General features: G+C 35.6%; 1 long non-coding RNA gene across 1 annotated transcript; it reads right to left on the reverse strand.

Moving 5' to 3' along the window:
- Positions 1-246: 246 nt before the first annotated feature.
- On the reverse strand, positions 247-2,393 carry LOC149142154 (uncharacterized). The gene is made up of 4 exons (XR_016264292.1): positions 1,306-2,393; positions 947-1,070; positions 408-474; positions 247-322 (listed from the first exon to the last, which is right to left on the reverse strand). It is a non-coding gene; the product is annotated as an uncharacterized LOC149142154 (long non-coding RNA).
- Between the last annotated feature and the right edge of the window lie 4,431 nt (positions 2,394-6,824).

The following is a 6,824-nucleotide window of genomic DNA, read 5'->3' on the forward strand; positions in this document are numbered from 1 at the left end:
TATAGCGAATTTTGTAAATAGACTTCTAATTTTAAATACAGAAGTTAAATTGTAACAATTTTTTTCTTTAAACTTTTCAGATGAAGAGGAAGAAATGTAAATTTCCATAAATAACTATGATTTGTCTATTCATAAAATCAGTTGCATGAAGAACAAATTTCAATCAATTTCATGAAGAATAAATTTCAATTTCTTTCTTGAAAATTTTGTGGTTCTTTTTGTTAAAATAGAAATGAGAATTTCGTACCTGTGATACCTTGAGGTGAGAAAGATTTTGGAATTCCTCTTATCTCTGTCCTATTTCGATCCAGATTTTCATGACCTGAAAATCATGAACCCTTAACATTTAGAATTAAGTAAAAATTTCTTTGAGATACTATCAATAAGCGCGGCATGATTTCTATTACCTTGACACTACATCGATCTAGTGCGCATTTCCAGCCGTAATGATCATCATGGAAAAAATACAGTACACTGCCAAAACACAAAACCTATAGTTCAACAAGCAAAACTAAGAGCCAGACGTTACAAATCAATTCCAGAAAAAAAAATACATGGCATACATGCAGGCGCGTGAAACAGAAACATCTCATACAGGCACGTATTTGAAATATAAAGAAATTCCAAGTAGAAGAGAAAGATCAATCCAATACCGACAATTGAAATATAAAGAAATTCCAATGACAGTAGAACGATCAATCCAATAGCGGTATGAATATTATGAGAAGAGGAACATACAGATTTTAAATCAACAGAGCTATGAGTTGGCCTGGCTGAATGAAGGACAGTTGGAGGAAGCGGAGCTGGGTGTTTTTCTAGAGAAATTTAAATGAAATGTAGCCACAGCCTTCTAGAATAGGTATTTTTTTAAAGAATTTTAAATCAACCGAGCTGTGAGTTGGCTTGGCTGAACATCATTAACATCATATGGGCGATGCAGATATACCTCTGGACATATCCACCAACTTGCTATGAATATCTCAGATTTAGCTTCTTCAATTGCCGAAGCAATAGCTTCAAATGCAGTTTTGCCATCAATAAAATCTTCATTAGGAAATGAATAGAGCCACCTGGAAACAAATAATACACTGCAGTTTTAAACAACCATCAAGCATCGATCACTTTAGTAGGTCAAGTGCAAGGTGACACCAACACAAACCAGAAGAACAATTGGGATGAGCCAGTGCTCACTCTGTTAAATCAGGATATACAATTAGTTCTACTGAAATCTTCTTAACGACACTGACATCGAAAAACATTTTTTAATAAAAGCATACCTTAAATTTCAAAATAAAAGTGGCATACCTTCATCACAAAAAGGGAACATGCCTCCTTCCCATGCATTCTCATCATGGTCCACTTTCTCCAGAGCCCCCTCCTTGCTCTGACGTTTAATGCTACAAGCATCTCCAACAGCCTCAATCCCATCTTGCGGCAGAATTCCTTCAAGATGGCCACCCACTGCAAGATCCGCACAGCGTGTATGGTCTTCAACCAAGTGCTGGATATTGCCAGTACCAACTCTGCTCCATCCAGGAATATCCAATGGCGATGGTCCTGTGCTTAAATGCTTTTCTGCTTGACAAGTAGACTTCCCATTGAAATCCTGATTATTTACCTTTAATTTCTTTAAGGATGACTCTAGTGGTGCTACTGCTGCATTCTGAGATAATGTTGGCTTCAGGGTAGAGTTACCATAGGTGGCTGAAGAATCAAAATAAAACCCTGATGACAGCCATTTGCAACCATTGATGGTGTCCCAGAAAAATGACCAAGAGAACTGCAGCTACTACTGCTGCTTGAACGTTGTATTTGTACGCAATTCAGATTCATACCAATAACTCCATCTTGTGCGTATTCATCCTACCTCTTGGACTTCTTTAAAATCCTGAAGATGATCAAATACAGGCACAGGAATTCTTTCAATTTCAATTTCCCCAAATGATGTATCAATTTCTCCAGATGATGTATCTTTATTTGAATGTTCCGTGTTCATAACATCAGGCATCATAACTTGGAAATACATCTCGGATTTTGCCCATATTGGGGTCCTTGCACGATACATCTGCACTTCAGCATTTGAAAGATACCAGCGGCGCTTCTCTTTTGAGAGCTCGAAAATCCGCTCGCACATTATTTTAAAAGGTCTTCAACTTTTCCTTTTACCAAATGTCATTACGTAGCTGCCTTCCACCCGGCCGGAGATTTTGGCTTATTCATGGCTACCCCACACCATGGGAGCTATGGAGACTTTGGCTTATTCATGGTTGGATAGTTCAAATATGAAATACCACTAAATCACTGATCATCATCTTCATCATATCATCTACCCCCTACATCACCTAAATTTACATCCTCTAGGTGGTTCAACCAGCTACCCATTAATTCATATTACTTACAGGTATAGCTGGTGTGACTATCTATATTTCTGTGTACTTCAATGTAGCTTATTTTCTTGTTGCTGTTAAGAAAATATTTTATTTTTTAATAATAATAATTCTTCTAGGCTCTAGTTTCTAAAAACTACCGCCCCCGCCAAAACACCCCAGGAACAAGATGCTGCATATTCTTATTAAGAGTAAATGCTTCACTCTATGATAAATTTTTAAACTAATACTAAATAAATAACTCCAGCAGATGGTTAGCTACCAGCCAAAGAATTTTCTAGAAGAAAGAAAATTACAGCCCGAAAAAGATGAACAATACCCTGAAAATGTTTCAATATAAAAAAGCTTAGGTGATTTAAAGCAGATGCCTCTGTGTTCAAACTTCAGATAAGTTATAACATTTTTATTAGAGCAAGTTTCTCTATTTTCTATAGCAGAATTTCCAGGTGCTGGAAGTGCTTCCTGTTTGATAGTCATATTGGAATCATTTCCAGACCAATCTAACCTGTCAGAATCATTTCTAGTGACCAGATCCAGTGCCAGTTAGATCAAAATTGCCATTAATTATGAATGAGCAACTCAGATGATTATTTTGGAGACATTTGGTGACTACCAGATTCCAAGCCATATCAAAACCAAGGTCCAAAACTACCAAGGAGGGATCAATTTTGGTTCCTTCGTTGGTTTCCAGCTAGGTTACTCATAAACAAAGCAAGAAGAATATTAAGGTTCACTGGAAAATGATGCAACAGGACGAAAGAAAAATGAGAATCCATAATGTTTCTCACTTCACATTAACGGATAAGAAAACGAAACATGAAATATGAAAGATTGAAATCTAAGGTATCACAAAGATGGCAGGCTCAAATGAAATCTATAAGAACAGAGTTAGGTTAGCATGCATCTCAACAAAGGCAATGGAGTAGTGCCCCTTCCACGTAATCCTAGGCAAGATCATATGGCACGCTCCAATGCAAGGGGTCCACCATTCATGAGTCCTACCACTCAAGGTCAAGGAAAAGAAACTCTGAATTGATGACCTGCTACTCGAAAGATGCATGGACACTGGAACTTAGAACAGAGGAAACCTATCTGTGTCTAGAGCTACACTATCTATTAGTTCTATGACGTCCAATCTAAGCTCTGGGACAAGAGCTCTTCAAGAGTCTCTCAGAAGAATGACAACCTGTCAGGACGATGTCGAAGGATGTCGAGAAGAAGTTCAAGACCTTACCAATCTGATAGCTAAAGAAGTATGAATCTCTCATTGTCATTTCCAGCCCTCAGTAGGCTACAAAACAAGATTGAAATGATCCACCTGGAAGAGTCTAGAAGCGATGGACAACATAGGACCTATTGCTTGCACCACCAGAAAATTGCTGCACCTGATTGGTATGTCTGAGTACATCCCTAAAAGGGCTGAGATTTGTGCCCTAACGCTTTCCTCATAAAAAATGATAGGCATCTCTGGTCTGGTTATGGGAAAAAAGAAGTGAGGAAGATTCTCAAGTTCCTGTAGAAGGTGACAGCACTTCCCTTCAATTGTGTAATAGATGGACATCATAAGAGGTAATTGTGACAGCACTTCCCTTCAATTGTGTAATGCTCATCATATTGTTACGAATTGGGTGACAGCCAAAATTATATAGCATAATTTTGTTGAACATGTTTAGCATGAGATTTTAGCACTTTGAAACCTAGTGAAACCAATCAACCAACTCTTTTAAAGACTTGGGGTGAACATGTAAGAAATGTGCAGGTGAACCATAGACCCTAATTCCGTTAGTTACTCTATCTGGAAAAATGAAAGATAATCAAGTACTAGTGGGCCTTATAGATGTTGACACATGGACGGAAAAATACAAGCCTAATAATCAAATAAGAACACAACTAAACACCTACAAACCTAGAAGAAAAATGAAAGATAATCAAGTCCCAGTGGGCCTTATAGATGTTGACACATGGACAGAAAAATACAAGCCTAATAATCAAATAAGAACACAACTAAACACCTGACAAACCTTGATCACTTCTAGACCTTCCGGTAATCCAAACATGCTGGGAAAAGAAACTTTTGAATATGTCATTGCTAATCATCCAACTATAACCACATGAATATAATACAACAAAAAAATAACCATTCAATATGAAGTATATGAAATGGATTGTAGTTATGCTTAAAAGACATTAGAAGCCATGTCCCAAGCCAAATGCAATGCAAAAAAAGAACCATTTCAATATGAAGTATATAAAAATGGATTATATTTATGCTTAGAAACCCTGTCACAAACCATCCAAGTTCATTATTATATGTAAACTCTTTAGTGTTGAAATGATGATATAAATGAGAAGGGCTACTACATAAATAACACATGGTGATAAATCCTAATAGCATGCCTTTGTGTCTCATAATTCATGATTTATTTACATGCACACAAATATGCATCTATTACTATTAGTTTCATTGATCTTTCAATAGTATTAATTAATCTTTAAATACAATTTATTTTAACATTTCCACAAAATTGATTATATAATTCTAAATTGAAATTTAAATTAATTAACACAACCTATACAACTATATATTCATCTACAAATTTAGCATATATTATATATATATATATATATATATAATATATATATATATATATATATATATATATATATATATATATATATATATATATATATATATATATATATATATATATATATATATATATATATATATATATAATATATATATATATATATATATATATATAGAATGAAAGAACGGAAACCCAGAGTACTTTTCCACATTTTGTAGATGGTAAATTAGGTAAACCCTCAGCCCTAGTTACGGGGCCTTACCCCAAGGGAATGGAAGAGCGTCAAACCTATGATCAATAATAACTAGCAACAATATTAAAGAACTTCACATCTGACCCTTGAGGCACTTTATATATGTATATATATATATATATATATATATATATATATATAGATATATATAGATACAAGTGCCAATATTATTTTATTTAACCATTAACGATATTAATTAATTTTGAAATACATTGTCCTTTTATATTGTCACAACATAGATTATGTGATTTTAAATTCAATTCTTTTTCCGATAAAGAAAATTCATAATTTCATTGATGAAATTACATGTTGTAGATGCCTGAAGGCATATACTGTAACGTGGTTGTCTATCCACTGTTATAAACTAATATTTACAATGAAACCCAATGGGTGTAATGTGTTGGTTCAAGACCTCAATAAAAAGTTCAAAAATATTCACCCACGCGGGTGTGTATTATGCTGACCATATTTACAATTATTTACTCATAAATACTATTTAAAAACTGTATCAAAAATTTCAATATCAAGATGCTGATAATTAGGGACTGTTGCCCCTCTGTAGTCTCCCATTGATGTATGGCCTGTGGAAGAATTGATAGATTCCTGCAGGTGTATGCTCAACGATCATCCACTCTCCTAGTGGATGATGCATCGCTTCTTTCGATAGCCTGTCTGCAGTTTCGTTTCTTTCCCTGTAGATATGAGAAATAGAAATCTGATCAAAGAATGTTTTGAAAAAACAATTTCTTCCAAAATAGATCTCAAAGTGTAAGCATTACAAACAGCTGTTTTGTTAAACCAATCAGTCACATTCTTTGAGTCCCCAAATATTTGTATGTTTCATCATTGTTTCAAAATGGCAAAGTATATCAGGTGGCGAAGAGATATCAGTTCAGCATGATTATTTGTGCCCGGTCCCAATCCCATACTAATCTGGTAAAAGTGTGAATCTGATAGGTAAAAACATATGCCTCCCCCACATCCATGCTACTGGGCAGCACCATCAAAATAGGCCCAAGGAATTGTTGTGTTTATATGTTCCTGTCGAATATGTCTAGGTCTCTTTTGGCACTCATCATTTGGTAGCTCTTCAAAAGCAGCGCAGATTTTCGAAGGGAGCAGGTTCCAGTTCACTGGCTTGTCTTCAAATATTTTGATGTTTCGGTTGAGCCATATGTGCCATGAGACCAAGAGGGGAAGGTTTCTTGTATTTTTCATAGTAGTAGTACCCCACCAGCTGTCCCAAGCTGTTATAATATCTATGCCCTGCCAACTCATATTCAGATTTAGAGTTTGTAGGACTTGAGTCCAAATGTTCCTGGTGGTCGGACATGAGAGAAAAAAATGTTGGGTCGTTTCCTCCTCTTGTAGGCATAGAACACACCAGGTAGGTCCCAAAAATGCCCTCTTTTTTAAATAGGTACCAGTGGGGATCTTATTCTCTAAAATATTCCACATCAACAGTCTGGTGCGTAATGGAGCTTTTAATTTCCATATTGATACCCACCAGCTCCTTAAGGCCTCCGATTTTTTATCTGCAATGATGGTATCATAGCCCTGCTTTGAGGAGTATTGTCCAGATTTTGAGTGTGC

This window comes from Pinus tabuliformis, chromosome X, assembly GCF_031772625.1.
Source record: "Pinus tabuliformis cultivar Carrire ecotype Pingquan chromosome X, CPIR1, whole genome shotgun sequence".
NCBI classification, from domain to species: domain Eukaryota; kingdom Viridiplantae; phylum Streptophyta; class Pinopsida; order Pinales; family Pinaceae; genus Pinus; species Pinus tabuliformis.